The sequence below is a fragment of the Panthera onca genome, chromosome C1 (genome assembly GCF_046562875.1).
Source record: "Panthera onca isolate mPanOnc1 chromosome C1, mPanOnc1 haplotype 2, whole genome shotgun sequence".
Classification (NCBI taxonomy): Eukaryota; Metazoa; Chordata; class Mammalia; order Carnivora; family Felidae; genus Panthera; species Panthera onca.
The window spans coordinates 23,190,485-23,214,717 of NC_138346.1; the positions used below are offsets into that span (position 1 = coordinate 23,190,485).

Consider the following 24,233-nt stretch of genomic DNA (forward strand, 5'->3'; position numbering starts at 1 on the left):
ATTTTTACGTGTCTTTTTTATAATCTATGTCTCTTTGTATCTTATTGAATACATGGAATACAGTCATAACTGTTTTAATTAGATCAAATGTTCTTAGGGGGCGCCTGGGTGGCTCAGTTGGTTAAGTGGCCGACTTCGGCTCAGGTCATGATCTCACGGTCCATGAGTTCGAGCCCCACGTCGGGCTCTGTGCTGACAGCTCAGAGCCTGGAGCCTGTTTCGGATTCTGTGTCTCCCTCTCTCTGACCCTCCCCCGTTCATGCTCTGTCTCTCTCTGTCTCAAAAATAAATAAACGTTAAAAAAAAAAAAATTTAGATCAAATGTTCTTAGGATGTAATTCTAACGTCTGTGACAATTCTAAATTGATTTCAATTGATTGCATCCCTACCCCTAATTTTAGGTAGTATTTTTCTGCTTCTTTGAATACCTGGTATTCATTAATTGAATTAAAAAAATCAGAACTTTTTTTTGAGTGCTGGATTTTTCCTATTCCCATTAATACCTCTGTGCATTTTTTCTGGGATGCAGTGAAGTTACTTATAAATAGCTTCACCCTTTGGGCCTTGCTTTAATAATTTGTTAGATGGGTCCAGACTGGTCCTCAGTCTAGGGATGCTCATTTCTTACTGCTGAGTACTGTGTGATGCTTAACTTGATGTGTCAACTTGGCTAGGCCATGGTACCCAATTTTTGATCAAATACCAGTCTAGACGTTTCTGTGAAAGTATTTTTCAGATGTGCTCAACATTTAAATTAGTATACTTTGATAAAGAAGATTACCCTCTATAACGTGGGTAGGATTTATCCAATCAGTTGAAGGTTTAAAGAGAAAAGACTAAAGTTTTCTGAGAAAGAGCAAATTCTGCTTCCAGACTACCTTTGGACTTTCAAGCTGTAACATCAACTCTTCTCTGGTCTCCGTCCTGCCAGCTTCTCTGAAAATTCTGCCTTTGCTAATTCATCCCCCACCCCCCTGGCCCCAGTCTCTCTGTATATATGCTATTGGTTCTGTTTCTCTGGAGAACTCTGCTGAGTAATAAAGTAAGACCTTCCTGAGTATTCAACCCAATGCCCCACAAATTGTGAGTTTTTCCAATCTGGCCGCAATAAGCACACTGCCAGCATCATATGAACATTAGAAATTGCTTTCTCCAACTTTGTCATACGGTTCTTTCCCCAGACTTGGGCACTTTCCTCATATACATGCATTGATTAGTACTATGCTAAATGCTCATGGGGATCCCTTTGAAGATCTTTGAAGTTCTTTGTACAGCACTCATCTCTCCAATTCTCTGTTCTGAGACCTCTAGCCCCTTGTTTTCCCTGGACTTTCAACTTCTCAAGTTAAGGAGTCTGCCATGTGCCATTGCCTAAAAATTCTCTCCAGAGTAAGCTGATGCATTCCCCATGGAGTTCCCGTGATTTGTTTCCTGTCACTCAGGTATGACAGTTCTTTATTGCCCATTATCCCGTGTCTTGAAAACCAATACATCTGCCATGTAAATCGTCACCAGTTTCACATTTTCATTATCATAGCTTAACAGTATATTTTATTTTTGGAAATAATTTTCTGACTTTCTCATATGTAGTATACCAGATACTTGGATACTTGAGAGATTTATGTTGTATTCTATGACTCTAAATTTCTGCCCATCCCTGCCACTCAAAAATGAAATCCTGTTGGAATTTTTGAACAGTTGTTCTAACTTCTTAAGAAAGAAAAAAACATTTTGGGGGATTTGACCTCTTTACAATGCTAAATATTCCAATCCAAGACAAAGAAAACGTTTTAGTTTACACAAGTCTTCTTACACGTAATATTTTACGGTTTTATTATTATAAATATTACACATTGCTTACTAATTTTATTCCAAAAGTTTCATGGTTTTGTTATTATAAATAGTCCTTGTTTTTTTGTTTTCTGCTTGATATTTAGACTTTAGTAACCCATCATCTTATTGAATTTTCTTATTGTTTTCAAAAACTATTTTAGTTTATTTTCTTGGGTTTTAGAGGTATACAGTTGTTATTTTCCACAATTAACAATTTTTGCCTCTTTATTCTAAAACTAAAACAAAATGAGCTTAAGCTCTCATCTCTGGTTATTCTTCCTAACTCTCTAGAGTAATTGAAAAGCCAAGGCATATAAGTGCACACACATTTCTACTGTATTTTGTGCAAAACAAAATTCAAGATATTTTGGTTAATTGGGCATGCATGTAAAGAATGTAGGATTTTTTTTTCCATTTTGTATGTAAGAATTTTATTGTCATGTTATTTCAGTTATTAAGAGACAAATTACACAAATACTATAGAGGAAGTGTTAAGAGTCAAAGCTTTCTGTCTTTACTTGCCACTCTGCTCCATTTAATAGATGAAAATTACTAGACATAAGTATAGTAATTATCTAAACACCAACCGGGGATCATATCATTGAACTGATTACTTTAAATTACTGTTGACAGAATCCACTTTGACTAAACAAAACAATAGTGCTTCATTTCCTATGAAAATTTCCAATTTATGGATTTTTCTCAATCAAAACATGTCTTTCATAAATTATTGCATAGTTGTGTTTTTTTTTAACTTCTCATTCAGAAAGTTTTTAGAATTTTATGTATGATAAATCAAGAAACATGCTCCAAAATAAAGATCTATGGTTAGAAGGCATTTATTAAGTTGCTTCATTAGTAAGCAAAGGATTAAAAAAAAATGAAGACAATATCTTTATTTTGCTGGCAGCTACTATTGGCACTCAGCCACCCATATCCTAATTTTGTAATTTTTATGCCTCTGTGCTAGGGAGATGTTTATCTAAATCATTTAAATCTCTGTCTTCTAAATTTTAGATACATTTAGTATTAAGAGATGCTCCCTGTGTAACAGCACAGATTAAAAGTTAATTAAGAAGAAGTTAAAGAAGGAGAAAAGCAATTACTTTTTCCATAGGCATTTGTTTCATTTTTGGCAGGTTGAAATTGAGGATGTGGAATAAAGTCTTAAAAATCAGAAATATTTTAAGAAATCATTATTGTTTGCTTTTTTATATACTGATAAGTGCCAAGTTAATTAAGAAAAGTAATCCATTTAGTAATGCAGGATGGGCTAATGGATAAAGTAACTCTACTCATGCAGTAGGATTATTTTATAGAATTGATGTTTTTTAAGTTATGCAAATTAACCATTAGAAATGAAAATCACCAATATGTAATTGGAAATTCCATAGGAATTCATACATAGCATGGTACAAGAAGATAAATTTGGGAGTACTTCCTGGAACTTTAAAAATATATAAACTCAAGTTAAAAAATAAATGTAATGAAGAAATTTTACATACCTAATTTTATTGTACTGTGATTTAATGGGGAAAAAACCTGCTAAATGGCTGCAGAATTTAGGTTTCCCATACATGCTCTGTCACTCTCCTTTTATGAACATCTCTTTAACCTTTAAAAATCCCTAGAGCGATTTCATACAGTGGTAGTGTTAGGGCAAAATAATTAGTGTATGTATATTATAGATCTCAGAAAATCTCTAGATTAGGACAAATTATTTTCAGCCTTCTCCAATAGAGCACTACTAATTGCCACATATTTATATTAAATTCTTCATGATAATAAACACTGTAATTATAACTACAAAATTACTGCCATTAAAAACCATTTTAATCACCTTAAATTTGCAACAACAAAAAATCTCTTTGGACTGAAATAACATACATAGTTATATAAGCAAAGAGGAACACAAATACATCCTGATTTAGAGACAGGGATTCTTCGTGAGGAGTCCAAGACTACTATTCATCAAGGAAGGCCATGTTCAGCAAAAAGTAATGGAAACAGTAGCTGGATATTCTCATTTCCATGGGTTTAGTTAATAATTAATTAATTAATAATATGGTCCATTAGACCTCAAAAATATGTTATGCCTTGCAAAAGAAACATTATTCTCGTATTTTCTCTCTTATGTTCTTTTACACTCTGTGAAACACTTGAAAAGCTTCTGATAGGAGCAATTATATAAATAAATCCTTGAACTAAGAATTTCCTATGGATTTTCTAATTATCAGTTTGTATTTACCAATAAAGAGAAATAGGGTTTTGGAATAAGAAAAAAAAAAAAAAAAGAGGAGGAGAGAAGAAGCTATTTCATTGTTTCATTATTAACCTTTGAGTTCCACTTAGCACCTTACTCAAAACGAAAACATTTATCTCTATCACTAGTGACGTGTATGAATACAACTCAAGTTTGAAAAGGATTTTTAAGCTTCATGTAGCTATACAGGGTGGGATGATGGAAAGAACGAAGTGTTGGCATCAATAGACTGATGTCTCATTTCACGACTATGTGAGTTTGGTTACACTATTTCTTTGCACTTCTGTTTCAACACTTGTATTGTTGTGATCATTACAAGAGTAAACCTGAATCAGCCTGGACCTTGTTTCCCGATCATTTGTGTGCAATATTGCAATCAGCATTGGGGTGTGTGCCTGGTACCCTAAATCAGTTTTCTAGGAATTGATTATCTGGAAATGAGCTGGTTCTCCCAGGGACAAGGTTACTTTTTTGCCATGCTTTGGGTTAAATTAAGGGGAAATAAAAAGCAGTGTGACCACACAGAGGTCATACTTCTAGAGAGCCAACGCCTGCTTCAAAGGGTCAGGCAGGCAGCAAGTACTAAACACATTCATACCCATCTCATCCACAGCACATTTTTGCTTTCAAGTAGCATTAATCAAAGACATATTTGATCAGTTCTTATTTATAACTAAAGAATGTTGAAGTTTAAAGAAAGTCCTGACAGTTGTTTTGTTTTGTTGTGTTCTTTTTTACTTTTTTGTAATGCAAGTGTCTGACTTGATTGTTGAGGAATCCATTTCAAAGAGGCATTCAGTTTAAAGACAAACACATTACTAGTTACACAGCTAGATAAAAACCAGGCCACTCTCCCCATACTGAGGCTCCTTTGTTTCGGAGATGTTGGTTGATTTTGATAACTGACTGACTGGATTGCTTCCCTTTTCTTTCCTTGCTTAAATCCTCAGTCTTATATTTTAAATTCACCAATAAAGAATGAGTTAGAAAATCCTGGCCACTAGCCTTGACTCCAATAAAAACAGACCCCCCCCACCCCCACACACACCAGCCAGTGAGGCTCTTTCTCACTTTCTCTATACGCTACCTTGTTATGTGGGCTCACATATGCTGTGTAATTTCTAGGTCTTGTAAGTAGTAAATCTTTATTTTTTCAAAGTTTTCTGATGGTTGTTGCTGAAAGGCATCTTGCAATCACAGTAAGGACCACAACAGCTGCTTCAACAATAACACTGGTTATTGATAGGCTGAGACCGACACAAATATCTAGTTTTCATTTTCCTTTGTTATGGTCTGGTTAAGAAGATTTAATATGAATTGCAAATTCCTCCTGGTATAAATTAAAAGTAAATTTAATTTTAGCTCAAATGGAACTAAATTTGAATATCTGATTCGATTGGAATAGCTGTCTTCTTCCATATTTTATGCAGTATCCCTACCCATGCTTGAATTATATCTCCCTTTAGTCTTTCTCCTTTAGGTAAAATGATCTTGTTTTCTTTAACTATTCTTTGAGAAACTCTGGTTTTCATGTCTTCAGACACTTTTTTCAGTTCACTGGAACTCTGGGACATATATGTTGTGGTCTCAAACAGGAAAAGGCAGTAAAGCCTATGCAATATTGGCGGTGGACAGATTTTCTTGTCATCTTCACAAAAGTGGCTTTCAGGTTTTTGCCTATGTTTGCCTTTCTGCAGCACATCTCAACTTTATGGCCAGAATATGAAATAAATTTTATAGAAAATCCACTAAGTTATAAAATTTTCCCTTTTCATTCCATTATTAGTTCATGTGTTTATTGTTACTGCTGTTGATGTTGTTGTCAGTGGAACTCTGCTACAAGGAATAAGCAGAGGGGAAGTATGAGAAAAAACAAATCAGTTTTGCTTGGAGACTGAGTATCAATATACACAGGGGAAACCAAAATATAATTAAAACTGGCAGAAAGGAGATTTTAGTTTACTATCAAAAAAATAACACCTCTTGGGGTGCCTGGGTGGCTCAGTCAGTTAAATGTCTGATGTCAGCTTGTGGGTTCGAGCCCTGTTGTCAGGCTCTGTGCTGACAGCTGGAAGCCTGGAGACTGCTTTACATTCTGTGTCTTGCTCTCTCTTTGCCCCTCCCCCACTCATGCTCTGTTTCTGTCTCAAAAATAAACATAAAAAAATAACACCTTTTAAAAAAATAACACCTCTTTTGAATTGAACTCATACTCTTACTATTATCATATATGATGCAAAGAGGAAAAACTCTCTAAAACTAAGTCTGGAAGAAATGGACTATACCTTGACTCCACATAATTTGTAAGCAGCATTGTGGTCAGCATTGGAGTCATGGTTGATGCAGACAAGTCATAACTTACCAGATATGAATTATCTGGAAATAAATTAGTTGTGCCTCAGGGACAAGGTGTCTCCTTCCCTTCTTTGCCTTCATTCTGAGTTAAACCAGAAAAAGCCAAAAGTAGTGTAACTACAAAAAACTACAACATGAAACTTCTACAGGGTCCACTTCTGCTTCAAAGGCGTTTACCTAATGGCTGACCGCTGGTCACTAAGCTCCTTGTCCAGTCTAGCACTGTGGACCACTTAATTCAGTTTATCTTACCCAGCACTTATAAAGGACTATGGGAGGTACTAGGTGGAGAATGATGTTAATGTCTGTATTTTAAGGAGCTTTTTAAATTGTCTGCCCTTCTCTGCTCCATGTAAAAATAGTTCCACCAATAAAAATGATTTTGCAATAATAAAAAAATAAAAATCATTTTTAGTTGACATGAATAGAGCTTGTATACTATACTCACATGTTTGAAAACAATATATCAATATGTTCAATTAAATGTCAGTATACCATATTACAAATCATACAGGAAAAAAGGGGAAATCTATTTGTTATTAAATAAATAGGAATATGTTAAAATTAAGTCTGCCTCTTGGGCAAAATTTATCAATAACATCTAACAATATAGGATAAAAACCCCATGATATGCAGCTGCTTGGAGCCTGACAACAGACTACCAAGGAAAGTGATGGTAATGTGCATCAGCCCCAAGGCTGATCATCCTCAGAGATGTCATCTGTCAGATTCTGGAAGGCAGATCCCCTGTGGGTATGTCAGTATTCTTGCTGACTCTATTAAATTGCATCTATGTGAACTTGCCCATCACGGGTCACCTACTTTAGGTGCAAGAAATGTTATATCTTGAGATTTTTACCCTACTCTAAATACAATTGGAAAAGACCTAATTAGCATCTTACAGCAGACACAGTACATCGTTTAGAAAAGGGAAATGAAAGTTAGCACCCACAGGGACAAGAAATACAAACTTTAAAGTGAACAAGACGGGGAAGAAAATAGCAAATAAAAAAACAAATGGGTTAATACAACTTTTCTCTCTGAAGGCTCTCTGAATCTGGCCATTTCATCATTCACAGAATGTGCTTCTGCAACTATTCCTCATGTGGAGCATTAGTAAAAGCTTCTCTTGGCAATTCTTCTTGGTCTTCCTTTTTCTACCCTTAGTTTGATAAATGTCTTTTCTTTTTGAGATATTATTCTTTTGCTATAAAATATTTTCAGAGAGAAAAAAAAAACACAATGAGCTGAGTAAGAGACTGGCATGTAAAACACTAGCATTAGCAAAATAATATTGCATGTCGTCCTTGAAAAGGTAACTTCTGGGTGGAGGCCACAGGAGAGGTAATGCTAAATTGCCAGAGATATTCTTGGAGCTAAATTAAAACATAACAAACCATTGTGTCATCAATATTAAAGGGTAAGACACTGCTGTGATTGTATGTTTCAGAAGGTACTGTCAAAACTAGTCCTCAGGGAAACAAGCAAGCTCACTTTCCTGGCATGGCTCAACCTTCTGTATTCTGAACACTTAACAGTAATGTTTTAGAGAAAAATGAGTAACAATGTTCTACTGGTGACTGTCAAGGTTTGGCTCACACCCTGTAATCTCTTTTGCAGTGTTGAACTTTTTTTTTTTCTCCCCTCAAAGCCCATAATGACTTTGGTGGAGAAAGAATTTGGCTTAGTAACTCTGGAGAGGAAATAATCTAGTGACAGAGAAGGTGAAAAACAGAAGAGGGGAAAGATGTTTAGTAGTATAGACTACCAATCTTTGAGTATCAAGAGATGATGGTGCCTCTTAACCATTTTCAAAAATGACTTTAACATTAATTCCTTTATTCTATGGGAATAAATGTGTTTCTTTGCAGATTTATTGTGAATGTGAAACAGGGTTAAAATTAACCAATTCATTCATAAAATGTATATATGGGCTTTTATGATTAGCATTAAACAAAGCTAGATAGTCAGAACCAAAGCAGGCAGTGATAATACTCCAAAACCATATTCTCTTTGAAATTTTATATTCATTAATTCATTTATATGTGCTTGCATTTATTCAAAAATATTTGTTAGGGGAGTGAGTCAACACAGCAGAGAAGTAGGGGGACCTGAAGTTCCCTCGTCCCTCAAGCACAGCAGTATTGAGGCCAGAAGACTTGGAATTCCAGGAATTCAGGCTACAGAGTGACAGATACAACTCCAGAGGCCCGTGGGGACAACTTGGTGGGCCATAGGTGCATAATTGTAAATTGGGAAAGATAAAAGGGTGGCTCAGGCATGAAGAGTAGGTATCCCCTCCTGTGGAGAGACAAAAGGAAGAGAGAGAGGTTGTGGAAGTGTAGGATTGTATTAGGACAAGAAAAAAACCACGAATTATGGAATGGAAAAAATGGAGAAAGAGTCAATTTCTAACTCGTTCCAGGGTTGCAGGCTTTCTCTGGACTGGGGCTTGCCACCCTGTTCATGCGCCTGGGGAGGAGGGGAGCCAGCCCCGGGCTCATAGACGCAGTTAGAGAGAGCAATTCCCTCCCTTGAATGCTGTGGGAAGAAGGCATATAGCTGCCCCAAGAACCAAAGACCCTGCAGGCGCCTGCCAGCCAGAGGCCTTTCGTTGGCTGGCTGGGCAGAGTGGCACTACCCTGGAACCTGGGCACATCGAGCGGGATCCTTTAAGACGTTGGAGTTTGAATCTCAGCTGAGGGTCTGGGAGGTGCAGGAAACTGTAGGCTGGGACAAACTGCCCACTTGTGCCCACGTGGCACTGTGAGGATGGCCTGAACGGAGTGGTTTGGGTCACCCGATCCAGGGAGGAGAAATGGGTGTCATCATTTTTCTTGCCATCACCAATAAGGTGGGGCTTCAGAGAACAGACAATGGGCCCACAGTGGAGGCAAGGACCCACCTACACCAAACCACATCCCTCTGTGCCTGGTATAACCATATCTAACAGAGCAAGATTGACACTGACTAACTAGACAGCCCCTCCTCCAGACCATTGCAGTCACTGGTTCCAAGGCACCATCACATAGCATTCCAGCAGTTTCACATTTTCTGATTTGATTCTTGGTCAATTCTTATTTTATATATGTATGATATATATACATACATATATATATATATATATATATATATATATATATTTTTTTTTTTTTTTTTTAATTTTTCTTCCTCTTATTTCTTCCCTTCTCCATTCTGGTTATTCTGGTTATTGGTTTGTTTAAACAGACATTTTTAATCTATTCTTTTTAAACCTCTTCTGTATCTCCTTCTTCTTTATTTTCCTCTCTCTCCCTGGAGTAAGCCATATAGTTTCTCTGATTCTCTGCCTGGTCAATTTTTCTGTTTTTCTATTCTTTTTCCCCTTTCCTGTCATTTCTCTCTTGGAATGGGATAAGGCTTCTCCCACCACCACCCCTTTTTAACATTTTTTCCAAGGTTACTTCAACAAACAAATCAAAGCACACCTGGTGAAAGGTCCATACCACCACTATGAGGAGGGAGATAAAGCAACCAAGTCACAACAACAGAGAGCATACAACACATTCCAAAAACGCCTCCCGAATGGCCAGTCCCTGGACAGTGTAAGACTCTTCTTTAATATAGTAGTGCTCACGGGTTCAGGACACATAACAAGCTATTCAAACACATGAGGGACAGAAAACTAGCCAAAATGATGAAATGGAAGAATACTCCTCAAAAGAAATACCAGGAAGAAATGACAGCTAGAGAATTACTCAAAACAGATATAAGCAATATGTCTGATCAAGAATTTTGAAAAAAGCAAAAAAGACAGCAGAGAATCTATTGCTGCAGAGATCAAGGAACTAAGAAACAGTCACGACAAATTAAGAAATGTAAATGGGGTGCAAAATAAACTAAATGCAGTGACAGCAAGGATGGGGAAAGCAGAGGGAAGAATAAGTGAAAGAGAAGATAAAATTATGGAAAATGAAGCTGAGAAAAAGAGAGAAAAGAAAATACTAGACAATGAGGGGAGAATTAGAGAACTAAATGATTCAATGAAACATAATAATATCCATACCATAGGAGTTCTAGAAGAAGAAAAAAGAGAGAAAGGGGCAGAAGGTTTACTTGAACACATTATAGCTGAGAATTTCCCTAATCTAGGGAAGAAAACAGGCATCCAAATCCAGGAGACACAGAGGACTCCCTTCAGATTTAGCAAGAATATGTCTTCTCCATGGCATGTCATAGTGAAACTGATAAAATACAAAGATAAAGAGAGAATTCTGAAGGCAGCTAGGGACAAATGGGCCTTAAACTATAAGGGTAGACACAGAACGGTAGTAGCAGAAGTGTCCCCTGAAACCTGGCAGGCCAGAAGGAAGTGGCAGGAACTATTCAATGTGATGAATAGGAAAAATATGAAGCCAAGAATCCTTTATCCAGCAAAGCTGTCATTCAGAAAAGAAGGAGAGATAAAGGCTTTCCCAGACACACAAAAACTGAAGGAGGTCAAGACCACTAAACCAGCCCTGTAAGAGATCCTAAGGAAGACTCTGTGAGTATGATGCTGCAAAAACTACAAAGGACCAGAGACATCACTACAAGCATGAAACCTACAGATAACACAATGACACTAAATCCATATCTTTCAATAATAACTCTGAATGTAAATGGACTAAATGCGCCAATCAAAAGACATAGGGTATCAGAGTGGATAAACAACAAGATCCATCTATATGCTGTCTACAAAAGACTTATTTTAGAACTGAGGACACCTTCAGATTGAATGTGAGGGAACGGATAACCATCATGCTACTGGAAGTCAAAAGAAAACTGGAGTAACCATACTTACATCAGACAAACTAGAGTTTAAACTAAATGTTGCAACAAGAGATAAATAAAGGCATTATATCATAATTACAGGGTCTGTCCATCACGAAGAGCTAATAATTGTAAATGTTTATGCTTCAAACTTGAGAGTACCCAGATATATAAATCAATTAATCATAAACATAAACAATCTTACTGATAAGAATACAGTAACTGCAGGGGACCTTAATACTCCACTTACAACAATGAACAGATCATATAGGCCAAAAATCAATAAAGAAGCAATGGCTTTGAATGATACACTGGACCATATGGACTTGACAGATATATTCAGAACTTTTCATCCAAAAGCAGAATACACATTCTTCTTGAGTGCACTTGGAACATTCTCCAAGATACACCACGTACTGGGTCACAAAACAGCCCTCAATAAATATAAAAGAACTGAGATCATACCATGCATATTTTCAGATCACAATGATATGAAACTTGAAATCAACCACAAGAAAAATTTGGAAAGACTCCAAATGCATGGAGGTTAAAGAACATCCTATTAAAGAATGAATGGGTCAACTGGGCAATTAAAGAAGAAATTAAAAAATATATGGAAACAAATGAAAGTGAAAATGCAACAGTCCAAACCCTTTGGGATGGAGCAAAGGCAGTCCTAAGAGGAAAATACATTGGAATCCAGGCCTATCTCAAGAAATAAGGAAAAACAAAAACAAAATCAAATACAAACCTAACCACACACTGAAAGGAACCAGAAGCAGAACAGCAAAGAAATCCCAAAGCCAGCAGAAGAAGATAAATACTAAAGATTAGAGCAGAAATAAACAATATAGAATCAAATAAATAAAAACAAATAAACACAGAATAGAACAATGAATCTAAGAAGTGGTGTTTTTTTACATTTATTTATTTTTGAGAGACAGAGCACAAGGGGGGAGGGGCAGAGAGAGGAGGAAACACAGAATCTGAAGCAGGATCTAGGCTCCAAGCAAGCATTCAGCACAGAGCCTGATGCAGGGCTTGAACCTATGAACCATGAGATCATGACCTGAGCCAGTCAGTCACTTAACTGACTCAGCCACCAAGGTAGTCCTAAAGAGGTGGTTTTTTGAAAAGATAAACAAAATTGATAAATCCCTACCCAGAAAAGAGAGAGAACCCAAATAGATAAAATCACAAATTAAAAATGAGAGATCACAATGACCACCACAGAAATACAAATAATTATTAGAGAATACTATGAAACATTATATGTCAATAAACTGGACAACCTGGGAGAAATAGACAACTTCCTAGAAACCCACACACTACCAAAACTTAAGTGGGAAAAAATAGAAAAATTGAACCCATAACCAGTGAAGAAATTGAATCAGTTATCAAAAATCTGGGCCAGATGGCTTTCCAGGGAAATTCTACCAGACATTTAAAACAGAGTTATACCTATTCTTCTCAAAATGTTTCAAAAAATAGAAACAGAAGGAAAGCTTCCAGACTCATTCTATGAACCCTGCACTACCTTGATTCTCAAACCAGAGAGACCCCACCAGAGAGAAGAATTATAGGCCAATATCCCTGATGAATATGGATGTAAAAATTCTTGACAAGATACTAGAAAATCTATTTCAACAATACATTAAAAGAAGTATTCACCATGATCAAGTGGGATTCATTCCTCAGCTGCAGGAATGGCTCAATATTTGCAAATCAATCAACATGACACATCACATTAATAGAAGGAAAGATAAGAACCATATGATCCTATCAATAGTGCAGAAAAAATAGTGCATTTGACAAAATATAGCAGACTTTCTTAATAAAAACCCTCAAGAAAGTCCGAATAGAAGGAACATAACTTACCATCATAAAAGCCATATATAAAAGGCCCACAGCCAATATCATCCCCAATAGCGAAAAACTGAGAGCTTTCCCCCTAAGACCAAGAACACGACAGGGATGTCTACTATCACCACTGTTGTTTTATTTTTTATTTTTTTTTTTACATTTATTCATTTTTGAGAGACAGAGAGAGACAGAACACAAGTGGGGGAGGGGCAGAGAGAGAGGGAGACACAGAATCCAAAACAGGCTCCAGGCTCTGAGCTGTCAGCACAGAGCCTGATATGGGGCTCAAATTCACAAACCGCGAGATCATGATCTGAGCCGAAGTTGGACTCTTAACCAACTGAATCACCCAGGCATCCCCTCACCACTGTTTTATAACATGGTGTGGAAATCCTAGCCTCAGCAATCAGACAACAAAATGAAATAAAGGCATCCAAATTGGCAAAGAAGAAGTCAGTTTCACTTTTTGCAGGTGACATAATACTCTACATAGAAAACCCAAAAGACTCCACCAAAAAGCTGCTAGAACTGATACATGAATTCAGCAAAGTCACAGGATACAAAATCAATGTACAGAAATTGGTTTCATTTCTATACACCAATAATGAAGTAACAAGAAGAGAAATCAAGAAATCGATCCCATTTACAATTGTACCAAGAACCATAAAATACCTAGGAATAAACCTAATGAAAGATGTAGAAGATCTATATACCAAAAACTATGGAAAACTTATGAAAGAAATTGAAGAAGACTCAAAGAAGTGGAAAAGTATTCTATGCTCATGGATTGGAAGAACAAATATTGTTACAATGTCAATACTACCCAAAGCAATCTACACATTCAATGCAATCCCGATCAAAATTGCACTGGCATTCTTCTCAGAGCTAGAACAAACAAACATAAAATTTATATGGAACCACAAAAGTCCTCGAATAGCCAAAGAAATGTTGAAAAAGAAAACCAACATGGGAGGCAACACAATCCTGGACTTTAACCTCTACTACAAAGCTGTAATCATGAAGACAGTATGGTATTGGCACAAAAATAGACACATAGACCAATGGAATAGATTAGAGAACCCAATATTGGACCCACAAGTGTATGGCCAACTAATCTTTGGCAAGGCAGGAAAGAGTATCCAATGGAAAAAAGACATTCTGTCTAGCAAATGGTGCTGGAAGAACTGGACAGAAACATGCTGAAGAATGAAACTGGACCACTTTCTTACCCCATACATAAAAATAACCTCAAAATTGATGAAATACCTAAATATGAGACAGGAAACCATTAAAACCCTAGAGGAGAAAATAGGCAACAACCTTTTTGGCCTCAGCCACAGTAGCTTCTTACTCAACACATCTCTGAAGGCCAGGGAAATAAAAGCAAAATGAACTATTGGGACCTCATCAAGATAAAAAGCTACTGCAGTGCAAAGGAAACAATCAACAGAACTAAAAGGCAACTGACAGAATGCAAGAAGATATTGGCAAATGACATATCAGATAAAGGGTTAGTATCCAAATCTGTAAAGAACTTACCAAACTCGACACCTGGAAAACAACCCAGTGAAGAAATGGGATGGGCAGAAGACATGAATAGACACTTTTCCAAAGAAGACATCCAGATGGCCAACAAATACATGAAAAAATGCTCAACATCACTCACCATCAGGGAAATACAAATCAAAGCCATACTGAGAAACCATTTCACACCAGTCAGAGTGGCTAAAATTAACAACTCAGGAAACAACAGATGTTGGTGAGGATGTGGAGAAACGGGAATCTTCTTGCACTGTTGGTGGGAATGCAGACTGGTGCAGCCATTCTGGAAAACAGTGTGGAAATTCCTCAAAAAATTAAAAATAGAACTGCCCTATGACCCAGCAATAGTACAACTATAAATTTATCCAAAGTATACATAGGAGTGCTGACTCATAGTTGCACATGTACCCCAAATGTTTATAGCACCACTTTCAACAATAGCCAAATTATGGAAGGAACCCAAATGTCCATCAACTGATGAATGGATACAGAAGATGTGGTTTATATATATAAGGGAATACGACTTGGCAATGAAAAAGAATGAAATCCTGCTATTTGCAACAACATGGATGGAACTGGAGGGTATTATGCTAAGTGAAATAAGAATCATATGTTTTCACTCATATGTGGAACTTGAGAAACTTAACAAAAGACCATGGGAAAAGGGAAGGGGAAAAATAGTTTCAAACAGAGAGGGAGGCAAACCATTGGGGGGGGTGTTGGGGAGAGGTGAAATTGGGTGATGGGCATTGAGAAGGGCACTTGCTGGGATGAACACTGGGTGTGGTATATAAATGGTGAATCATGGGAATCTACCCCTGAAGCCAAGAGCACACTATATACACTGTATGTTAGCTAACTTGACAATAAATTATATTAAAATATATATATTTGTTAGGTTCCTACTTGGAGTTAAGTGCACATCTGTAAGGATACAAATATGAACACACACAGACATGGTCCCTGCCTTGTGGAGCTTACAGTGTTGTGAAGAATTCACAGTTCTATGAGTGAAACAGTGAAACTTTACTTGGTCAAGCTTCCCTGAGGAGGTGACTTTAATGCTGAGAATTAAAGGATTGGTAGGTGTTAACTAGGCAAAGAAACGTAGGAGGTCCATTCTAAGTAGAGAGAACAAGACATGCAGAAGCCCAGTAGAAGATAAACATGATGAGAATGGGGACTATGGGAAAACCAGCTGGATGGGGCCACACAGATAAAGAAAGAGATGTGGTTGGAGACGCAAGCAAAGGCCGGTGATTTGAGGTCTTACAGATCATATTAAGACGTTTTAAATTTTCGAAGAGCAAAGTGAAGCAATTTATAGTTCTTAAACTGGAGTAGATGGAATTGGATACAAAATCAGAATGCACTTTGGAAAATCGCTAGGGCTATAATATGAGAAAAGATGGGTATCAGGCACACCATATATGACTAGATCAATTAAGACATTATTGCAGCAATAACTGAGGAGGTAGCCTTATTCTGAAACTGAGGAGGAAACCACCCGTCCTTCAGGGTCATTCTTCCCTTTTCCTGGAGGATCACATGTGGGTTCACAGCTATGGTCCTGACCCACAAAATCCCAGAAGTTCAATGGCCTTTCTTCATTTTGTTCCATCTCTGTCCTCTTTAGCCTAAGCTGGAAGTGTCTCTGCAGTTGTAATCATATCTCCATCCTTGGCTTCTACTGAGGGCTGATTAGATCCATGAGTCACACCCACAATCTCTTTATGGAATTACTATCCAGACCATCATTGGAATTACTAACCAGCCAATCATTCTCATTTTTTTTAATTTACATCCAAATTAGTTAGCATATAGTACAACAATGATTTCAGGAGTAGATTCCTTAACGCTCCTTACCAATTTAGCCCACCCCCCCCCACAACCCTTCCAATAACCCTCTGTTTGTTCTCCATATTTAAGAGTCTCTTATGTTTTGTCCCCTCCCTATTTTTATATTATTTTTGTCTCCCTTCCCTTGTATTCATCTGTTCTGTGTCTTAAAGTCCTCATATGAGTGAAGTCATATGATTTTTGTCTTTCTCTGACTAATTTCACTTAGCATAATACCCTCTAGTTTCATCCACGTAGTTGTAAATTACAACATTTCATTCTTTTTGATTGCCGAGTAATACTCCATTGTATATATACACCACATCTTCTTTAGCCATTCATCTATCGATAGATATTTGGGCTCTTTCCATACTTTGGCTATTGTTGATAGTGCTGCTACAAACATTGGGGTGCATGTGCCCCTTCGAAACAGCATACCCGTATCCCTTGGATAAATGCCTAGTAGTGTAATTGCTGGGTCGTAGGGTAGTTCTATTTTTAGTTTTTTGAAGAACCTCCATACTGTTTTCCAGAGTGGCTGCAGCAGTTTGCATTCCCAGCAGCAGTGCAAAAGAGATCCTCTTTCTCCACATCCTCTTCAACATTTGTTGTTGCCTGAGTTGTTAATGTTAACCATTCTGACAGGTGTGAGGTGGTATTTCCTTGTGGTTTTGATTTGTATTTCTTTGATGATGAGTGATGTTGAGCATTTTTTCATGTGTCAGTTAGCATCTGAATGTCTTCTTTGGAGAAGTGTCTATTCATGTCCTTTGCCCATTTCTTCACTGGATCATTTATTTTTTGGGTGTTGAATTTGATAAGTTCTTTATAGATTTTGGATACTAACCCTTTATCTGATATGTCATTTGCAAATATCTTTTCCCATTCTGTTGGTTGCCTTTTAGTTTTGCTGATTGTTTCCTTTGTTTGCAGAAGCTTTTTATTTTTATGAAATATATTCATTTTTTGAAATATGGATAGACTGAGAATCTTCCAGATCTTCAAGTTCTTGTTACTTTTGGCTTAACAATCTCTTCTTCATTTAATCTCTCTCTTCTCACATTGTACTATAAACAGCAAGGAGAAACCAGGCCACGTCCCCAACACTTTGCTAAGAAATCTTCACAGCTAAATATCCAACTTTGTCAGTTACTGCTTTTCACAAAAGATTAGGACACAGTTCAGTCAAGTTTTGTGCTGCTTTATCACAAGGACTGTGTTTCCTTCAGTTTCCAAGTACGTGTTCCTCATTTTCATCTGAGACCTCCTCAGAAGGACCTTTAGTATCCATATTCCTACCAAAAGTCTCCCCAGGGAAATCGAGGCTCTTCTGGCATGCACCTCAGTGCTCTTCCAGTCTCTACCCATCATGCAGTTCCAAAGCCACTTCTACATTTTAGGTATTTATTATAGCAGCACTCCCTTCTTGGTACCAAAATTTGAGTTAGTTTGCTAGGGCTGCCAAAACAAAATGTTACAAATTGGGTAGCTTACATAATGGAAATTTATTTTCTCATAGTTCAGGAGCCTGGAAGTTCGAGATAAGGGTATTGTAGAATTGGTTTCTTCTGAAAACTCTCTTCTTGCTTTGCAGATGGTTACCTTCCCATTATGTTTCCCATGGTCTTTCTTCTGTGGGTGTGCATCCCTGGTGTCTCTGTCCAGATTTCCAATTCTTATAAAGACACCAGTTATACTGGGTTAGGGCCTACCCATAAGACCTCATTTAACCTCAGTTACCTTTTTGAAGGCCCTGTCTCTGAACCCAGTCAAATTCTGAGGTATTGGGGGTTAGGGCTTCAACAAGTGAATTTGGAAGTGTTAATTCAGCTAATAGTCCTCTTCCCATGCTCCTGCTTAACTCAGTTCCTTACTAGGATACTCACCTGTTAGGCTGGTGTTCTCATCATCGCTTTTATCTCATAGACGAACTCTACTTCTGACGCTCTTGTATCAATTGCTGTCAGATTTTATAGTCACATATTCAATACACAGATCAGGAATTCTGATTTATTGTAATGAGAATGAAGTAAACTATGTATATGTGTGTATATACATAAAATATTTTTACATATATACATATATAGATTACATATACTGTTTGGGGACTTAATAAGAGTCCTTAGCTGTTTCTCTAATTTCATGGGTAATATCAATTACTTCACCTTTGTGTTTTACCCAAGTTCCTCAAATCAGATCATTTAGACAAAGGGCGAGGACAGTGTTTCTCAAAGTGTGTTTAGAAAATCACTTTATGATCAAGAAGAATGAAGTCTTGCCATTTACAACAACATGGATGGAATTAGAGTGTATGATACTAAGTGAAATAAGTCAGAGAAAGACAAATATCCAATGATTTTGCAAGAAATGCAACAGCTGAGCATAGAGGCAGGGAAGGAAAAGTAAGATAAAAACAGAGAGAGAGGCAAACCCTAAAAGACTTTTAAATACAGAGAACAAACTGAGGGTTGTTGGAGGGGAGATGGGGGGGTGGGCTAAATGGATGATGGGCATTAAGGAGGGCATTTGTTGGGATAAGCACGGGACGTTCTATATAAGTGATGAATCACTGGGCTCTACTCCTGAAACCAATACTACACTATATTTTAACTAAGTTGAATTTAAGTAAATAAATTAAAAAGAAAAAAGAAAATCGCCTTAATCAGAACTACTGGGGATACTTGTTAAAATACACATTCCTAGGATCTTCAACATAAACTTAATTAGAATTTCTTGATATGGGGTCCAGGAGTCTGCATACAAACCCAACATCATCAGATGATTCTTAAATACATGGAGCTAAAGAAAATTTGACTAGAATTTCCTTCACCCCTCTTCTTGGTGATAGAGACAATCATGTTGTTTCTAAGGAAGACAGCCCTTTCTCTCTTACTAAAACGAACAAAATGTTGTAATGCAATTGGTACAAGTTTTGATAATATGGAACATAGAAAAGCATGAAGTAGGGTCATTTTACTTATGCCTTTCAAGAATAAAAAAATCTCGGGGTGCCTGGGTGGCTCAGTCGGTTGAGTGTCCGACTTTGGCTCAGGTCATGATCTCACAGTTCATGAGTTCGAGCCCTGCATCGGGCTCTATGCTCACAGCTCAGAGCCTGGAGCCTGCTTCAGATTCTGTGTCTCCCTCTCTCTCTGCTCCTCCCCTGCTCACACACTGTCTCTCTCTCTCAAAAATAAATAAAGATTAAAAAAAAATTTAAAAAAATAAAAAAATCTATCTGAAATGTATATAAATAAAATCTAACAATTATACATTCTTTATTCCCATCAACTCTATTCTTTGATATTGATATAAAACGTATCTTAAAGCTATTTTATATATTTTTCAAATGATATTTCCACAAAATGTATGTTACCAAAGTATAATTTTTTTTAAATTTCTTTTTCTTTTTCCTTATAATTTGAGGTATGTTATATAACTTCTCTTTAAAAATTAACTCTATGTCAGACAAGTCTTACCCTCATGGGATTCTGACCCTCAGGACTCCCCACGGCTGTCCCAGCTTTCTTGCAGTAAACTTAAAATGGCTCTGGGGCAGTCTGCTAGTCCCCAACTACCTAGCATGGAGGCCATAGAATGTACAATGTCAAAATCTGATTTTGAGACATATCACAAAAGTGATGCTATGTTAATAAAAAATATTTCTAATCATGTATCTTAAATATCATAATTTAAATCAGTATAAACATAACTAAGAATAGGAATATATCTATAATGATACATATCTATAACAAGATATAGATATTTATAACCATAATTAATTTATACATATTATTTTCTCTAAAAAAGCACTGTCATTTCTGAAACAAAACTAGAGAGACTATTACAAATCAGAGAGCATAAGAGAGGTTAAAAAAATGAAAAGCAGCTTTAATTAAAAAAAAAACGTGGGTAAGGAGATGAGGCTATTGTTCATATAATCCAGATCAAAAATGCCAAATGTTGAAGGAAAAGGAGAGATGTTTCTGCTCAAATGATCAAAATTAAGACTACCTTTAATACAACCAATCTTAATTTAACTTCTTAACTGTTCCTTTCTAGTCACCGAAGCAAGCTTTTTCAAATTTCTGTTAAATATTTTTACTTTAGAAAATGTCTAAACTAGTAAATTCTCCTTAGATATTACCAATGGGGAATAACGGATAAGAGTGGTTTGTTCCTTTCTTAAAAGCCATCTACCAGCCCTGAGCAGCCCCTAGCAGTAACCAGCCTAGTTACCATCACACCCCTGGAAGAGCCTCAGCTGCCCCAGCTGGCCCCAGTGAGGCGGAGACCCAGCTACTACCTGCTCTCAGGGCTGCCCACACAAAGCCCAGAACCATGGACAGTGTAGCCGAGACCAGAGCAGCCTCACATCTGCTGTGCCTGCCATAGGGGACAAGATGGTCATCACAATAAAGGTTTGGGGAACAGTAAAATGGTTCAACGTAAGAAACAGCTATCAATAGAAATGACGAGAAGGAAGAAGTATTTGTGCATCAGACTGCCATAAAGAAGAATGACACCAGGAAGTGTGTCCTCAGTGTAGGAGATGGAGAGACTATGGAGTTTGACATTGCTCAAGGCGAAAAGGATGTGGAAGCAGCAAATGTGACAGGCTCTGGTGGAGCTCCAGTGCAAGGCAGTAAGTATGCAGCAGACAATAACCATTACAAAGGCTCTCCACATGGCAGAGGTCCTCCACATAATTCCCAATAGAATTATCAGAATAATGAGAGTGGGGAAAGGAGTGGGGTTGGAAGCTCCTGAAGGCCAGGTTCAACAGCGCTGGCCCTACTGCAGATTTTTCCACCTTGCTTCAGGCAGAGACCTCATGGGCTTGGACCACAATCTTCTAACACTCCTGTTCAGGGAGAAATGATGGAAGGTGCTAACAACCAGGGTGCAAGAGAACAAGATAGGCCAGTGAGATAGAATATGCTCAGGATTATAGACCATGATTCCCAAAGGGTCCTCCTTGGATGCCTGGGTGACTCAGTCAGTTAAACCAAAGGGTCCTCCTTGCCAAAGACAACCTAGGCAGGACAGCAATGAAGAAGATAAAGAAAATCAAGGAGATGAGATCCAAGGTCAGCAGCCACCTCAACGCTGGTACCACTGCAACTTCAATTACCTACAAAGATGCTCAGAAAACCCTAAACCACAGGATAGCAAAGAGACAACATAGCCAATCCATCAGCTAAGAATTCGTCTGCCCCTGGGGATTATCATATATACTATCATCAGGTTTAGTCATCTAACAGGAATAAATGAAATTTTAGCAATAAGAAATGAACACAAGATTTAAGTTGAAGACCTCAAGTGCTTGTTTTTTGCCCATTGAGCAGATAAATAGAACTATCTGCATTATCTATGCATTTTTATTATTTTTACCTAAAGATGTCTTCTTTAAACCTGTTTTTTCTCAACACACCTTTAACAGTTTTAAAATTGTTTCATATATGCTCAAGTTTAGATTTTTAAGAACCTCATTTTTAATTTGTAATCAAAGTTTACAACTTGAGTTTTTCAAAAAAAGTCAACAAACAGCAAACACCTGTGAATAAAAGTCTGAAAAAAGGCCATCTATCAAGTTGTCCAGGGCTGGTAGTGACTTCAGAGAATCTCAGTAAGCAACTAGAATTGATTGGGAAAAACTATAGCTTGGTATCAGAAAGTAAAAGTAAATGGTGTCGTGTGAAATGAAATGACTAAGGTGATATTTACAGAATTTCTCAAATTTATTTATTACTTAAAGAATTACAGAGCATTGTTTCTAGAATTTTCTAGTGATTAATAAATTAAAAATTATACAAATGTAAGGATTGTTATTATTTACTTGATATTAAATTATTTTAAAGAAATTAGAAAACATCAAGAAAATGTTGACATGAGATGGAAGCCACAGAGAAGACAAGACTATGAGGTAGTGATTCAAAAAATACATCTGGTCAGAAAATAGGACAATAATATGTCATAATTCTTACTCTACATTGAATTAGGGAGTAACAGAGAAGTATAATAGTTGTTTATGTTCAGATAAGCAGTATATATATCCATAACTTTGATTTATTGTAAATAAAATAAGGTAACCTATATGGACATATGTATATGTGTATCACATGGAGATACCTCTATCTCTATCTACATAGTATATCTTAGCATTATACATATATAAAATATCTCCATTGTCCTCTAATTTTCAAATGGCCTGAATAAAAATCTCAGTTCTGCCTCTAATACCATGGATAACATCAATTACCTAAGCCGCTAGGCCACTGAATTATTTCTTCAGCTGAATGAACCTCCAGGTATGAAATCTGCAATGTATACGAACACAGACCAGTGCTGCAACCATGATTCTATGGTTCTAACTCCATAGTCTAAATGACTAGGATACACTTCTCACTTCCATTACACTATTTTTCCTCTAGTTATCCATTCAATACCTAATATTTTAGAAAACAGAAAAATATAAAAATGAAAAGTCACATCATATTTCTGAAAGGAAAGAATGAAAGCACCTGGTCTACAGCACATTAACTCCTACCTTGGTATGTTTGGGTTGCTATAGCAAAGCACCACAGACTGGGTAGCTTATAAATAACAGATATTTATTTCTCAAAGTTGTAGAGGCTGGGAGTCTGAGATCAGGGGCCAGCATGGTTTGGTAAAGACCTTTTTTTGGCCCTCAGACTTTCTGTTGTATCTTCACATGATAGAAGAGGCCAGGGAGCATTGTAAGGTCTTTTATGAGATCTTTTGTAAGAGCACTAATCCCAAGTGTGAGGGTTCCACCCTTAAGACCTAATCATCTCCAAAAGGCCCCATCTAATAATACTATCACTTTGTGGGGTTAGAATTTCAAAATATGAATCTTAGAGCAATACAAATATTCAGGTCATAGCATTTCCTTTATGGAGTTGAGTGTTCCTAGGGAAAAGAATGTTGGTCAGTGACCCAATTCAACTTCCTTGTTAACTGAACATTTGGATATATAAACTATTGATATTTTCTAGGAAGAAGAAAATTCATCTGTAAAATGTACTTCACAGGATGTTCTAGGTAAGGGTCAACTATAGAACCCAGGATCCATGAGGCTTAGCTCCCTGGAAAATGTGATGTCAATGATCCAAGTATTGGAGCTATTAAATGGAGGTGTTTCATAATTTAAATGTTTCTAGGGCATGAGGTTATCTCAAGATCTCTATTCAGTAACCTTATCTACAATTCTTGGCTAGAAGTACATGTCTAATGTGTTTATACAGGACCTGGGTAGCTGCCTTTGGTATGTCAGACCCCCTCTCTCTACTTTGAGCTTTTATTCATATTATTTAGTAAAACTTCATACCAGGTAAGATCTCTGATTCTTGTTAAATCTGATTTAAAAATCCATTCTTTTATGTTAGCTGACTATCCTCAAGAGATTTTTATGTTAACAAGGATACATTTTAAGACATTTTTTTAAACACACTATATTAAAAAGTAAAAACAGGCTGCATTTCATCATAACTGCCCTATAACAAAAGTGGATATGAAGGCCCTTTTTACTGCTGAACACTTTGATGGAATAAGAAATTTAGAGGAGAAACTTAGAAGTCCTGAATCTACATACTGAAGGAGCTCACTGCATAACAGTGAAAATTGATTAGTAATGATCAATTCAAAGTGATATCATAGTAAAAATACAAAATTTTATAATTTTACTAAATAAAAAAAGATAACTCTGTGGACTCCAGCCAATAAT

The 24,233-nt window shown here is 36.9% G+C and overlaps 1 protein-coding gene and 1 pseudogene across 2 annotated transcripts in view; one reads left to right on the forward strand and one right to left on the reverse strand.

Moving 5' to 3' along the window:
- Positions 1-24,233, reverse strand: part of SPAG16 (sperm associated antigen 16) — a 1,016,466-nt gene that overhangs the window by 353,938 nt on the left and 638,295 nt on the right. The window lies entirely within an intron of this gene.
- On the forward strand, positions 15,824-21,739 carry LOC144617246 (Y-box-binding protein 1-like; annotated as a pseudogene).